The sequence below is a fragment of the Papaver somniferum genome, chromosome 7 (assembly GCF_003573695.1).
Source record: "Papaver somniferum cultivar HN1 chromosome 7, ASM357369v1, whole genome shotgun sequence".
Lineage (NCBI taxonomy): Eukaryota > Viridiplantae > Streptophyta > Magnoliopsida > Ranunculales > Papaveraceae > Papaver > Papaver somniferum.
The window spans coordinates 236,346,112-236,361,331 of NC_039364.1; the positions used below are offsets into that span (position 1 = coordinate 236,346,112).

At 37.2% G+C, this 15,220-nt stretch overlaps 2 long non-coding RNA genes across 4 annotated transcripts in view; one reads left to right on the forward strand and one right to left on the reverse strand.

Annotated features, from left to right (window-relative positions):
* LOC113293879 overlaps window positions 1-270 on the reverse strand; it is a 2,198-nt gene extending 1,928 nt beyond the window's left edge. The window contains exon 1 of the long non-coding RNA XR_003332641.1: window positions 193-270. This is a non-coding gene — a long non-coding RNA (uncharacterized LOC113293879). The remainder of the gene's footprint in view (window positions 1-192) is intronic.
* Window positions 271-652: 382 nt separating this feature from the next.
* LOC113299912 lies at window positions 653-7,082 on the forward strand. Of its 3 annotated transcripts, none has more exons than XR_003335246.1 (7): window positions 653-800; window positions 1,955-2,205; window positions 3,511-3,879; window positions 4,128-4,193; window positions 4,603-4,863; window positions 5,044-5,132; window positions 6,621-7,082. It is a non-coding gene; the product is annotated as an uncharacterized LOC113299912 (long non-coding RNA). The 3 variants fall into 3 exon arrangements; XR_003335245.1 differs by lacking the exon at window positions 6,621-7,082 and adding an exon at window positions 5,382-6,511; XR_003335244.1 differs by lacking the exon at window positions 6,621-7,082 and having other exon boundaries at window positions 5,044-6,511.
* The last annotated feature ends 8,138 nt before the right edge of the window (window positions 7,083-15,220 follow it).

Genomic DNA, 15,220 nt, shown 5'->3' on the forward strand with positions numbered 1-15,220 from the left:
CAAAATAAAAAAAGAAATCAAAACCTAACAAAAAATAAAATCATAATAAAAAACACAAATCAAAAAGATCCAACAAAATATGAGATACCAAATCAATTTCTTATCATGCGTTAAAAAAAAAGACAAAACCTAAAAAAACAAAATCAAAGAAATAAATAAAACCGAACAAAGGATAATTGATCAAAAACTAACCTGAGATCAGAATCTGATGAAAAAAGTGCTTAATCTAACAAAATCGCCTCCAAAATCTCTGTCGATCTCTCTTTCTTTAAATCTATCCTAATTCAAAATTTGAGATTTAAAAATAATAAAATGATTCATATACGTAACTATCAAAAGGAAGGATAATTTTGGTACTAGAAAATTTTGAAATCGATCTAATTTGGACCAATTAGTCCAAATTTTGGACCAAACTGTTTAACCGAGAAATATTTGGACTAGAAAGTAGTACTATGCTTAGGAAGGGTGGTCTAGAGCGTCCACAACCCAACTTAAAGGATCAAACGTTAATTTCCACAATTGGCTAACATTCTAACCTAATGGTAATACAAACTTCAATTTTACTTTAGTTACCCCCACAGGACACTAATATTACGGTTAACCCAAGACTATTTTAATTCAAAAATCAAAATCACCACTTTGTCCCTCACTTTGTCGGAGCCAAATTCCTCTCAAATTCAATAGGTATTACCCTATTTTGTTGTCTCTACAACTAAACACAATCGAAGGGTGCAATTTCTTCTCCTTGTTCTATCGATCATCGATTTGGTCTTACAGAAACTTTGTAACCTTACCCAGTGGTATGTATTTCAATTCCCTTTCTTTAGTATTCCATGTTTGATTGAGTTTTTATTTCTCTGAAATCGGCTTAATCTGGTGAAAATATGATGAATTTGGTGGTTTTATGATGTGGGTTTGATCGATTTTAGTGTTTTGTTGTGGTAATTTTTCTCAGCATCATCTCAAACTGTAATACTTAATCATATTTTGAAAATGGGTTTCCAATGTGATGTTTATGATGTTAATACTTTGATTAGATGAGTATGCTTGTTTGGATACTGATGCACTGTGATTAGATGTGTTGTGCTCTGTAAAAGAGTTGTTTGCATTGTCTTTTAAGAAAGTCATTTCGTTTGTTGGTTTATTTGCTTGTTTGCTTGCCTTGGTGTTGGTAGTTTTCTGGGTGATTTTTGTAATCTATTTGCTTTGAGAGTGATGAGGTTGATTGCGTTTTTATAATCTGCCATTTTGAAAATGGGGCCTGTGTCGTTATAATTCGTAATTGAGGTATTCACTTATATTTCTGCAATGACCAGCTGAAGCTGTTTGCAGAGAAGGAAAACTGTTGCCAGATTTGGGTTTGAGTGAAAACTGATAGACACGTCCTTCTTTCTTTCTACCTATACTAATTTGCTACATTGCAGTTAGGCTTTCATTTTTTTATGTCGTCGAGGGGACCATCCAGATTTCGAACACCTGTTGCATAAGCAAAAATTTACCTTTTAGTACTATGAATGCTTTAGAAGTTAAGACTGTAGAAAGGAGGAGTATCTTCATAGAATCACGTCAGTGTAACTTATTCGATCGCTTTGCTGTGTAAGGCGCGAGGCCAGGTAATGGCTCACGAAGCATTATTGGCAGGCACCCACATTATGAAACGTGTGCCTTTGCAGGCGCCTCACTTGCCTTGGACAACATAGTGTGATCGAGTCATCGTGGTTCGCTGACGAATTTGCATATTGTGAAATGATGAGTTGATATTTCTATATTGTCTTTAACAAAGGTTTTGACTGTCCTGTTTTTTGTATATCAACAGTATCTGTGTCAATCTTTACTTGTTTCAGTAGCGGGATTAGTCATTAGTGATTTCTTATTGTTGTTACATATCTTAAATTTCAACTTTATGTTTTAATAGTTATTACTTCTAACATGCTATAATTTGTCATTTCTTCAGAGTGATATCAGTTTACTAGGCTAATATGGATCCAGAGACTTCTAGGAATGCTCGAGAATCGTTGGAACTAGCTTTTCAAATGTCAAACATTCTAGAAACAGGTTTGGATCGCCACACACTTTCAGTCCTCGTTGCTCTTTGTGAAAAAGGCTTGAATCCCGAGTCACTTGCTGCACTTGTCAAGGAGCTCAGAAGGGAACCACAAACTAACCCTGCTACAACATCTGGGGCTCTTACTTTTCCCTGATCAGGTCCACCTTCGTAAACCCTCTCTTGATTCTTATTTTGATATATTCTATGCACGAATGTTGAAAGTAATACTGAAGTAAGATTGTCAAAAAAATTTCGTTGTCACATACATTGTTCAACTTTGAAGTTTTATGTGAAGTTTAATTGTCATATACCGGTGCTAATACAGTATAATAGATTATAAATTATTTCGAACAATCACATTCCACCTAGAATATCTGTCTATTAGTATTTGCAGTCGTTTTTATTATTTAAGTATGTTGGGTTGTGGTAATTTGTAATGTCCAGTTAATACTAGAATTGTCCAGGGGTGTTTTACTGTTTAGTAAATCTTGTAATGTGAACTAATGTGAACAAGAGCAAATGAGTCGGCTGTAAAAGAAATATCCAGAGAACAACAAATTCTAGAGAAAACTAGAGTTGTCAACTGGTCATAGACGTACTTGTCAAGCAAAGGAAAGTCCAGAGAATTCTAGGAAGAGTCAGGTCGGTAATTACAGCCTATATAAGGCAGTGAGTCTTATCTGTAACGACATGAGCAAAATATCAATAAAACGGTTGGTTTAAGAAAGAATAAGTCTTGCTTCACCAACAACAAACTAGGAGCTCTATATGAGCAATTCTAATTCTATGCTCATATCTCCATGATCATCAAAATATCTAAAAACTAACAAAGTATTATTGGGCAGTATATCTGTATTTGCACCCGAGTCGATTTTTATTTTGCCTAATGTATTAATATATACTGTGAATATTTATAGTACAATTGCATGATTAGAAATGTCCTTCGAAGAAGACAGACAACAACATTAAGCGCAAGAGGTTGTACAACAATAACAACAACAACAAAAGGTTGTAAAGGGGCTTGTGTTTTTATAATTCGTAGTCGAGATGTTTAGTTATATTTGCAGAGAAGGAAAGCTGGTGACAGATTTTCCTTAAGCAATCTTCTTTCTTTCTCCCTGTACTGATTTTCTACATTGCAGTTAGACTTTCATTTTTTTTTGTCATCGAGTCCATCCAGATTTCAATCACGTTTGAGTAAAATTGACTTATTAGTACCAGTACCCACTGATTTTCTACGTTGCAGTTATATTGATGGATGCTTTCAGAAGTTAAGACTGTAGAAAGGAGGAGTATGTTCATGATAGATTCTTATAGATAGGATCAACATAACATATGTGATCGAGTCATCATGGTCTACTAATGAATTTGCATATCTTGAAATGATCTGATTTTTCTACATAGTGTTTGATAAAGGTTTTGACTGTCGTGTTGTTTCTTTTTTTTCTTTTTTTTTGCTCTAGGTGATTGCGAGCGAAGTCGAAAAGATGTTGTACTGGAAGAGCTTGCGTTCAGCCTCGTGATGATTATCACTGGAGTTAAAATTTCGTAGAATTTAATTGTAAAGTTGGTCATTGATGTATTTATAACTTACCAATTCTCTTTTGTGATGTCAATCAGCTTTCCTTTAAACTAGATGCTGAAAGTTCAGGGATCAGTAATACTGCCTCAATACTGTTGCTAAATTTTGTTGCTTGTTATTTTGTTTTGCTGTCGAGTAAGGATTGTTGAGCATTTACCGTAGACACCAATTTGGGAAGGAACTTGTAGTGCACACCTCAACCTGAAAAATTTCATATAACCCAGAATTTGGATTGGTCCATTTTGCAGCGGTATACCTATATTATTTACATTGCTCTTTCAATGCTGGTTTTGTTTTTTTTCTTAAGACCTTCAGTTTTGCCTTAATGTTAGTATTGCATCTTTTAGTCCATTATAAAGTACTGGTATCACCATGAACTAAGTGATACTTATTGAAACCTTTGGTGATTTTAAACCAGATAGTTTATCTTTTACCTTTTCTTAATTAAAATCTACTAATTTTGATTATGTTGTTGTTGGTTTTCCGGATGCGTGGCAGTAAGCTCGGGACGCATGCTTACTTGGATCACTAGAGAATGGTCTCACTGTCCTGTTGGACATTTAAGTAAGTACGATGTGGGAGTACCTTTCTTTTATCTATCAATTGCTCGTCGAGGATTTTAACTTTGATTATGGCATATAATAGTTCGATTGTAGTCTTGTTTCGTTAGATTGAAATTGCAGTTTTGGCCAAATTTGAGGTTTATTAAAAGATGTTGTATTCGTAATTTGTTTTGGAAATGAGACATAGACTATCGCGCTTAAAATTGTTTTAGTATTCTAAGTCGACTTTATGGTCACTCATTTGTTTAAATGTGGTATTCCAGTTCCTATAAGAACATGGGGTCATGTTTTTTTAGCTTATAACAAGTGATCAGAATTGCGGAGATTAGTTTTAATAATGTATGACGTAGATGTAGGATTTGGAACTTTAATCACAGTTCTGGTCGAAGTACTTATCGTCTTTTTGGTAGAAACCTGATTTGCAACAGAGAAGAGTTTGTGTCGGATGCTGTATGAATCCCACCCGAATTGTTGCGGTGGATGAGCCTCCGAAGGGACTAAGAATTCAAGGGAGAACAATGAAGAAAAGGATTTTCAGAGCACTCGCATGTGTGAGATGGACAAGGGTGCATTATAATCTCAACATAGCGTCTCATCAATCAGCACATCAAACCAAACTCTAGATTCCCAGAGTGGAGCTGGCAACTCCAAGCAATCCACCTGAATTTGTTGTGAGTCATGGCAAGTGTTAGCTCACTCTGCTTTCTTATTATGATGACTCAGATGTTGATAAATATAAAAGATTGTGCATTTTGTGCTTGGAAATTCTCTTATATAGCTTTGTTGGTAAGTGGTGTCCCTAGCATTTTCTTTTGTTGTTAGTTTCTAAGAAATGGAATATTTGATTGCAGGTCTTCTTCTTTGGAATCAAACTAGGCAGCGCCGGGTAGGAAATAAAAACTGGTAACCCGGCACAACATGTTCAAGAGCCGAGGTTAAGGTGTGTTAGCTTTCACTTCCATAGGTTATCATAATCTAACGAAGCATGAACCTTGGTTCTCAAATCAGAATTGTTGGACTCATGCTTTCTGCAGCTTTAATCAAATCTGAATGTAGTTCAATCATACATCAATAAGTTTGCTCAATCCAAGTAATTTACCTAATTTAACGCTCTTAACTTTTTGCCAATGTCCCGTGTCACCTCTTCTGGTGGAGTCATGATCCTGCGATACAATATGTCAACTTGCAGGTCAGCTCATCCCTCTCCCTCTCTCTCTCTTAGTATCTGGCACTGCACATACCTGTTTCTATGATCAGGTAACAAGTGCAAACAGCCTTTTCTGGTGAGGATTTTGGTTTAGATTTGAGGATTTTTGTTTACTGTCAGGTCAGCTCATCAGCTTTATTTGAGTGGAGAGTAATTGGGAATTTAGGTATGTAAGTAGAAATCAATGTAGAAAATACGGTTTTATTGTTGGGGAATTTTGTTAAGAGGGATCTGTTCAGTGTATAAGAATTAGAAATGATTGAAATTTTGAAGAATAAGAATTTTTTGGTGGAAATTTGATGTCACTTTATATATTGACAAGTTAAACACAATATTAAACTTGCTGGACAGAAAATAAACATAAAAAAATAAACAAAACTGAATCTGAAACTCAATATTCAAGTGGTATATTGCATATCGTAGCAAAGTTAAAGCAAAAATACTGATTTCTTAGTTTTCGTTCAGGTATAGCTAAAACTAACATTTACATCCAAAGATAATTCAGATTCCTCCAACATCTCAATAATTTAAAAAATTAGTTTGTATATAAAGAAGGTTAACAATTTCTAAGAGAAAAACACTAGCAAATAAATAATGATCTTTTCAAGTTCTTATATAATCCAACTACAGATTTTCCATTCATATTTTTAGAATTCTTAAGCATATAAAAGGTGTGATATTTTTAAGACAAAAATATCATGTCGAAGGCTTTTGATAGACAATCAGACAGAGGTAAGCCTCTCGCTCACACGCTAGTTGGATCGCCCGATATACGGTTTGATTTCCTACAAGATTTAGATTCTGCCACCTCAACATGCCACTACCACCATAAAACACAACCACAAGTTCCACAACCACCCACCAGCAGCACACACTCCCACCATCAACTCCCTTGCCACCAACACCCACCACCAATACAGTGCACCAGGACCACCGTCCACCATATACAAGCCACCACAAACACCTCCCTACGAACCACAAGCATTGACACTCACAACTACGTACCACATCAGTATGATAACCAACATCCACCACCAGTGCCAACCAGCATTGTGGTGGTGGCAGTGTTCATAGTGGCATCAGTATGAAAACCAACTGTACGTTAAATCATAGTGGCATCAATATGTTCTGCAAATTGTTAAGGTTACCATCTGCAATTGATGTTTGTTAATTTCCTGTGGATGTGTGATTTAACTAGTTCATGTATCATTTCTGTTTCAGTTCCTTGCTGACATGGGTATATGTGCTTTTGATGAGTTCGGCAAGATGGATTTTACTCAGATGGGTCTGTGGTTCATTAAGCAAAGGAGCAGCAGACTGAGCATTGCCAAGGCTGGTATCACGAATCACGACTTCTCTCAATGCTAGAACTACGGTTCTTGTTGTTGCAAATGTGGCCTGGTACCACCCTAATCGGATACCAAACGGTCCTACTGCTGTGAGGAAATTAGTCCTACAATGTAATCCTAGTATTAAAAAGCTCTTCTGCAAGAGCTTAGCTTATCAGCTCTCTGATAACCCCTAGTTTGTTTTATAAAGGGGAGTAAGTCGCACACAATTTTAGTAGTATAAACGTGTGTTTTTGATCCGAAATTTCGGCATATAGGATATTACACTAGCTAGTATGTATTCTTACTCGATCATAATGTTTTTGTTTACCAACGATTTATTAGTAACACTAAGAAGTCTCATTCGTAATATAGAGGCGTGCATACTTGATAGCGTGTTCGCATCCTGATTTTTCAGGAGACTGCCACTTCGTCTTGTCTGTTTCGTATCACTGCATCTCGTGTCCGTTTCAGTGCTTCACTGGTTGATGTAGCTTCTGAAATGTCATCCCCAGTATAAATTTCAGCATCCGAGCCAACTAAGACTAAGCTCTTCACATAAATCTCTGCACCCCAAACCCAAACTCTTGAATTTCCACAAACATTCGGAGTTCTAATGCTTTTGGTTTTCGGGTCATACAAAACCAAGGTATCATTCTGTAGCATCAGAATCTCGCCGTTCTTGAAAGATTTCAATGGCTGCACAAAGTTTAATGTTCCGGCAACTTCTGGTCGAAAAGTAACCGTGAATTGTTTAGTCCAAGAATTGCTTACTCCATATTCTTTCTGCACCCAAATATCTTGATAGAAATTGTCCTTGTTAACAATTAAGCACAGGGAACCCTCGAAGCCACACATACGTGCCTCACAACGATGTGCATGATCCAGTGGTGGCGGCGGTGGCCACGGTGGCGGCGGAGGCGGACTAGCGGCGGTGGCGGCGACGAACTAGTGGTGGTGGAGGACTGTTGGTGGTGTAATGTTGATGGTGAAGGAGCGGTGGTGGTGGTTGTTGTGGAGGAATGGTAGTTGAATGTTGGTGGTGGTGGTGGTGCTAGTGGTGGTGGTGAAGTGGTAGAGGAAAAAATTTGTTCCATTTTGAAATAAAGAAAAAAAAATTATATGGGTGAGGATATTAAGGAAATCTAATTTTAAATGGATAAAGTTATTAAAAAGTAGGGACATATTTATCCTCGCGTTTTTAGGGGCCACTCAAAAGGATTTAGGGCCAACAATAAAACAAAAAAGGTCACCCAAACGGAAAATGTAGCCAACCCTTATCTCGCGTAATTCGTAATGGCAAAATTACCCTTATATATTCGGAGGATATGATAACATTTTTATACTCCGATTGCAATCGGAAGCCAAAATATTACCCAGACTTCCGATTGTAGTCGGTGCAATATTAGAATGATTTCTGTTTCATTTTTTCCATTTCTTTTTCATTTTTGAGTTGTTAGAGTTATAGAGAAGAAGGTGAAGGAAAAAAAGGGAAAACCCATTTCATCACTACAAAAATGAATGGATATGAAGAAGAAGGTGAGAATCATGGCGAAGAACAAAATGTTGAGGGTTCACGACCGTTTAGAGAAGACGATTTGGGGTATATGTTGAATGATCCAAACTTTTGTGGAGAGGAAAACCTAGACGACCCTTTCATGGAAGAAAATGGAGAATCGTCTGATATTGAAGCTAACGATGCATGTAAAACACATGTATTGTGTTAAGAAACTCAAATACTCGATTTGCATGCGTTTGTGTGCTTTTGTAAACAAGAAAAATCGATTATTGCATGCATTGAATGCCATGAACTACCCAGATTCGGTAGATAATTTCTCGAATAAACTTACGAATATAACACACTGAGTACCAAATATGTATATTCGGTAGTTCTAAGATAGTAGTTTACTGCCGAATATGAGAAAAAACCCCAAACTGGTTTTTCAAAAAAATCTATATTCGGTAGTTATATAGAGTTATTTACCCCCGAATGGCCCCAAAAACGAATTCCTCAAATAATTTCAAAACTCAATATTCTTATCCTTTACAATCGGTAATAGTTTAACATTATTTGACTGCCGAATATAACAGTGGCCTCAAAATAAAATTTCTAAAAACTTGAAAATCAGATGTTTATCGATTAAAGTTATCTCCCCGTTATTTATATTCGGCTTTTTTACTATATATTTTAGCTTCCGATTATATCATTTTTTGCACTCAGTAAACTGTGTACATTCATTTGTAGAAATCGGGTGTTTTGGGTAACCAATAGGATTCCGAATATAGTATATTCGGTAGTTTGACTTATTTAATAACCTCCGATTATTGTATAATAATTTGTTGCTTTCATATGCAGGCCGTTGAAGAGTTTGTTGATGATTTCTATTTGAGGCCCGACACTTCCCTATACTATGCAAACGATTTGGTATACTCATTACTACTTTTTTTTCTTCAAAATTTATATGTTAAATGGTTATTCTTATTAGATTTGTTTTGTTTTATGCACGTTTAGACATTTGGAAGTAAGAAGGAGGCAAAGGAATGACTTATGAACAAGGCAAAAGATAACATGTGCGTGGTAGTTCAAAATAATCATGTTAGTTACACTCGATTTGAAATGATTTGTGAGCGAGGTGGGACGCGAAAGAGTCACGAGGGAAAGAATAGTAAGTACGTACGGAAGACGAATAGGAAATACCGAAGCAATACCAAGAAGATAGGATGCCCATTTAAGATTTTCTTCTATAAGCCCGATGGTATTAAAGGTAAAGAGTATAAAATGTATAAAGTTGATAACGGTTGTCACAACCATGATGATCCGTTGGATTTAATTGGACATATAATGGTTGCCAAGTTAAAACCAAATCAAATGCAGACGGTGAGGTCTATGCGGATCCAAAAAGCGAGTGCGATCTTAAGTAAAATAAAGGCGGACGACCCCGACAACTTGTCTTCTTTGTCTACAATTAAGTCGGCCCTAGCTACGATCAAAAGGACTGAATGGGATGGTAAAACGGTCATGCAAAAATCAGAGTGGTTAGCGGAGTTACACGGCTACACCTTGAGAAGGGAAGAAAAGGATGGTATAGTGGTTCGTATTTTCTTGGCACATCCCGAAATGATCCAATTGGCTCAATGCTTTCATCAAATTTTGTTGATAGATGCTACTTATAAGACAAACAAGTATAACATGCCGTTGTTGAACATTGCTTGCCATACTTCGGACAAAAACACGTTTACGATTGCATGGGGTTTAATGGATCATGAGAACAATGTGAGTTTCATTTGGATGTTGGAGACGTTGAGGTCCATTTATAACGGTGATAATTTTCCAAGGGTTATTGTAACGGATAACGATCAAGCCTTAATGCATGCAATAGCGGTAGTGTTTCCGGAAGCCCAAAACTTGCAATGTACGTGACACATTCAATGCAATCTCAAAACCAATTTCCATCATCATTTCCAAGCTAAAAGACCAAGGAAGGGTACCAAGAGGTCAAAGGAAGAGGATGAGCGCATTAGTAAATTAACCGTGGAAGAACGTAAGGAAGAGGATAGGTTATTTGAAGAAAAGTGGAAGGAGGATGGAATTATTTGGAAAATGTTCATGAAAGCATGGGACAAAATCGTTTGGTCGATGACCGAGGAAATTTACGAATGTAACTTGAAGAAATTTGAGGATGAATACGGCAAGGACTACCCAAAATCGGTTGACTATTGTAAAAAACAATGGTTAACGATTAAGGAGAGGTTTGTGTTTGCATGGACATATGAATATCGTAACTTCAAGAACGAGGCGACAAGCATTGCGGAGGGGTCTCATGGTCGACTAAAGAAAATACTAATTGGTAGTCAAAATGGAGTTGTGTCGATCCAAGAAGCAATCGATGAATTCACCAATCGTGATCTCGTAAAGATTAGGAAATGTATGCAATTTAGTGTACACCAATTCCCGATGGAACATATTAAGGAAAAATTGCTTCTAAGGGGAGTTGTTCATAAAGTTTAAAGATGGGAAATAAATCGCACGATGAAACAATTGAAGTTATATAAAACTTATGATGACGAGAATACGGTCTATGCTTGCAAGGATATGATAGGTATTGGACTCCCGTGTCGTCATAAGTTGGGTAGGTATGTTGAAGTGATTGACATCAATGATATTCATCCATTTTGGAAGCAATTAAATTTCACTCCGAACACCCCGGTAGTTGATGGTCCGTCTTTCTTGGAGTCGGAATTGTGTGCACGAATAGCCGAGCGTTACGCTACATCAAACGGCACCAAAAAGCAAATATTGATGCATAATTTGGAGGAATCCCTTCACCCTTGTTTAAGGGAGGTTGATGAACCTATTAAGAAAAAGAACACCGGTAGGCCGAACACCGAAGTGTCGAGGACCATCCAAAGAAAAGAGTTGAAGGAGTATTTGTCTAATAAAAGAATATTGTCTAGGCACGAGCGTTCGGAAGCCGAATTTGAAGATGAGCCGGAACCTAAGAAAAGAGGTCGTCCAAGAAATGATCAAAGTGGACCAACCACCCGACAAGTAAGGCCAAAGATCTCTACAGATCCTTCTCAAGTAAGTCACCCCAATGTTGTCGAAGAAGTTGTTGAGCAAATGAACGCCTCGCAACAAACCCAACCAATGGAAATTCTTACTATAAAAGAGGACAAAGGTACTCTTCGTTGCACTAGAGATCTTAATGGAAGACCAAATCGATCCACATATACAATATAGAAAGAGTATTTGGAACAACTCCCTCCACTTATCATTCCATTTGTTTTGTCGACCGACGAGGTTGATGGGGATGGAAATTGTGGGTTTCACGTTGCTACAGAACAAATGGGTTACTTTAGAGAGGCGGATATCGAAGATGTCACCCAATCCCAATATTTAAGAAATAAGATGGTGGTACAACTAGTGAAGGACAAGGGTTTTTATATGGAGATGATGAGGCGAAGAGATAGATACGACAAGGAAAAAGAATTCAAAGACTTAGTTGCGCGTGTGAAGTGCCGAAAGGGATTGAAGACAATCGGATCCAAGTATTGGATGACAATGCCTAAATTTGGATATCTCCTAGAGGACGTTTTGAATTGCGTGGTACATTTCTTTGTTCCTCCTATGTATGGACTTAGCATGACGTTTGCACCCACAAGAACGGCTTGCGACGAGTCGGTTAAAGATAGAAGAATCGTAATGGCATTTGTGAATGAAATGCATTTTATCGGTTTAAGAGTAAAGAAAGATTGTCCGTTACCTCCGTTGAGTAAGTGGCACGATTACTTCCCGATGAACATTGCAAGGATTGGGTGAAACAATATGAGTGCAACATGGTTGATTGAGATCGCGTTATGGACAACAACTTTCCCGCTGAGTTACTCGAATTGATCCCCTCAGATGATGACGATGTTTGATCGTTTTTTTTTTCGAACATGTAATTTGTACAAGTTTTTGGGAAACTTTTTTATGAAGATATATGATTTAATCGGTTGCAAAAAATACAATGTTGTCTCCCGAATGTAGGAATCGGGCTCTTTAATTTTTCCTAACTCTCCGATTATATGCATTTTGAACTCAGAACCCAGGAGAAATTGGAAAAATCCTATATTCGGTAGTACATATACATATCTTACTTCCGAATGACGTGCCTTCGAAAGTATATTACTTCGTTTTACTTCCGAATATTATAATCGGTTGGTATTGATACACGTTTTGATTCCGAATATTATAATCGGTTGGTAATGATACACGTTTTGATTCTGAATATTATAATCGGTAGAACTCTTAAATATCTATCTACCGATTTGGTGGGTATTTCGAGGCACGGCTATAACTATGTAATCGGAACAACAGTATTATAACACTTCAATCCGATTAATCATATTCGGGAATTCCATATTTTATTAAACCGCCTATTAATATTAAAAATTTGAATTTACAACACGCAAACATCACGTGTTATTATTTTTTCCCAGTCCGAGATGCAACAATCAACGCGGATTCGAAATGTAGAAACGACTCTCCTCTCCACTTGGAATAAGCATCTTGTGCCGCAAACCTGTCATCTCTGTGCCTAGCAAGAATACGGTTGTACTCAGTGCACAATTTTATAACATGGTGCACCCTTGAAGAAACATGGGATGGTTCATAATTGTGGCATGGCTTCTTGTACTTACCAACAAAAGGACCCAATGAAACGTTAATCCAAAATATACGATCGTCCTGCTGTTCTTTGGGTAGATCTTTCACAATGTAATAATTTTTTATCCATTCGGTCTCTTCCTCAACTTGTTTTAATCTTTCTCTTTGATGGAATTGTTCTTGACCTCACTTCTTAGCCTTGATTTCCTCTTCCTCCTCCTTCGTTGCCACTAACGATGGTTTAATTTTTTTGGGTTGTTTGTTCCTTTTTTGTATTTCTTCTTCCATTGCTGCAATTGATGTAGTTGTTCGCTTGCATCTTCGAAGTATGTTGTCGATTGATGGTGGACTTGCCATTGAAAAGGTTTTTCATTCTGATTTTTTACTCAATAATAACTGAGAGGGGTTACCCTCCTTATATAGATTAGAGTTCCAACGGCTCTAATTTTTGAAAATATGGCCGTTGAGGTTTCTGAAAATATGGCCGTTGAGGTTTCGTATCAATGATGCACTACAATCAGTTGCTAACGATACATGTATTTCCTCCAAATAGGACATTCGGTAGCGAACTTAAATTTTTATCTACCGATTAGGTTGGTATTTCTAAACACGACTATATTATTCGGAGGATAATTTTTTTTGTAAAGTCTCGAATGTACGATGGCCCAAAAATCAGAATTTGGGTAAAACTGATACTTTTCAAATTTTGAACTTGCAATAATCGGAAGTCAACTCAGTTACCCAAACTTTCGAATATGGGTTGTCTAACCTTCTATATTGGCCCTTGGAACCACCTAGAGCCATGGCATGGTTTTTTTTGAACTTGTAATATTCAGAGGATAATTTTTTTTTGTAAAGTCCCGAATGTACGATGGCCCAAAAATCATAATTTGGGAAAAACTGATACTTTTCAGATTTTGAACTTGCAATAATCGAAAGTCAACTCAGTTACCCAAACTTCCGAATATGGGTTGTCTAACCTTCTATATTGGCCCTTCGAACCACCTAGAGCCATGGCATTATTTGTTTTGAACTTGTAATATTCGGAGGATAATTTTTTTTTTTGTAAAGTCCCGAATGTACGATGTCCCAAAAATCAGAATTTGGGAAAAACTGATACTTTTGAAATTTTGAACTTGCAATAATCGGAAGTCAACTCAGTTACCCAAACTTCCGAATATGGGTTGTCTAACCTTCTATATTGGCCCTTAGAATCACCTAGAGCCATGGCATGGTTTGTTTTGAACTTGTAATATTCGGAGGATAATTTTTTTTTGTAAAGTCCCGAATGTACGATGACCCAAATATATACTTTGTTCCTCTAGGAGTACCTTTGCACCACCCCGGGTTCTCTCCGGCCAACTTCAGGATAGGGAAGTGGTCATAGATCCATGCCTATATACATAAGAAACCAAGTTTTAGTAAATAGATTGTGTATATTCGGTTCTAATATCAAAAGAATATTTCCGATTATATATAATCGGAAAACAAAATAAGTACCTAACCACCGAATAACCAACATTCGGAAAAAGAGATGGATCATTTCCTACCGAATATGCGTCATTTGGAGTTCAGTAACCTATAATACTTTGGCCTATATATTCGGCAGTAACTCCCCAAGACTAAACTCCGATTCTAAACAATCGGAAGTAAAACTAAGTAACATGTTCCCGAATAACCTACATTCGGAAGTTAACAATGTAGATATCCTACCGAATATGCATAGTTTGGAGTTATGAATATGCATCATATGTATTGTCTACCGAATAACTATAGAGTGAGTTATAGAGTTAAAGAAAAAACCTGCAATAGAGCCACGTTCCCGGCAACTTGGCAGATTCCTAGCCTCGAAGCCTTTCTCAACTCTTCCATAAAGAATGCTAGGCATGCCGTGCCCCAAGAATAGTCACCGACTTCATGGAGAGGATCCAAAAGTTGTATAAGGTTGGCGTCGATCCGGTTACCAGAAGTATTGGGGAATATGACACATCCCAATACACAAAGGAGATATGCGGTGGCAACGTGGTTCACTTGCTCATCAATTAACGTTCCCTTCTTTTCCTTCTCTAAGGTGCCTCAGAACATATTCATCAAAGCTGTAATGTTGATCTGTCTTGTTCTGTAACTTGCATGCCTCCTAAACTCTGCTGTTGTTGTCTCTTCATCCCAACCTAAGCACTTTTTAGTTAGAGCATAAAGTTGTGCCCAACTTAACTGATTTGTGTAGTTAAACTTCACAGCTGTGCCTTGGTCGGGAAGGTTAAGAATCTGCACAACATCATCCGGGGTAATCGTCATCTCCCCAAACGGCATATGGAAAGTATCGGTCTCAGGATACATTCTCT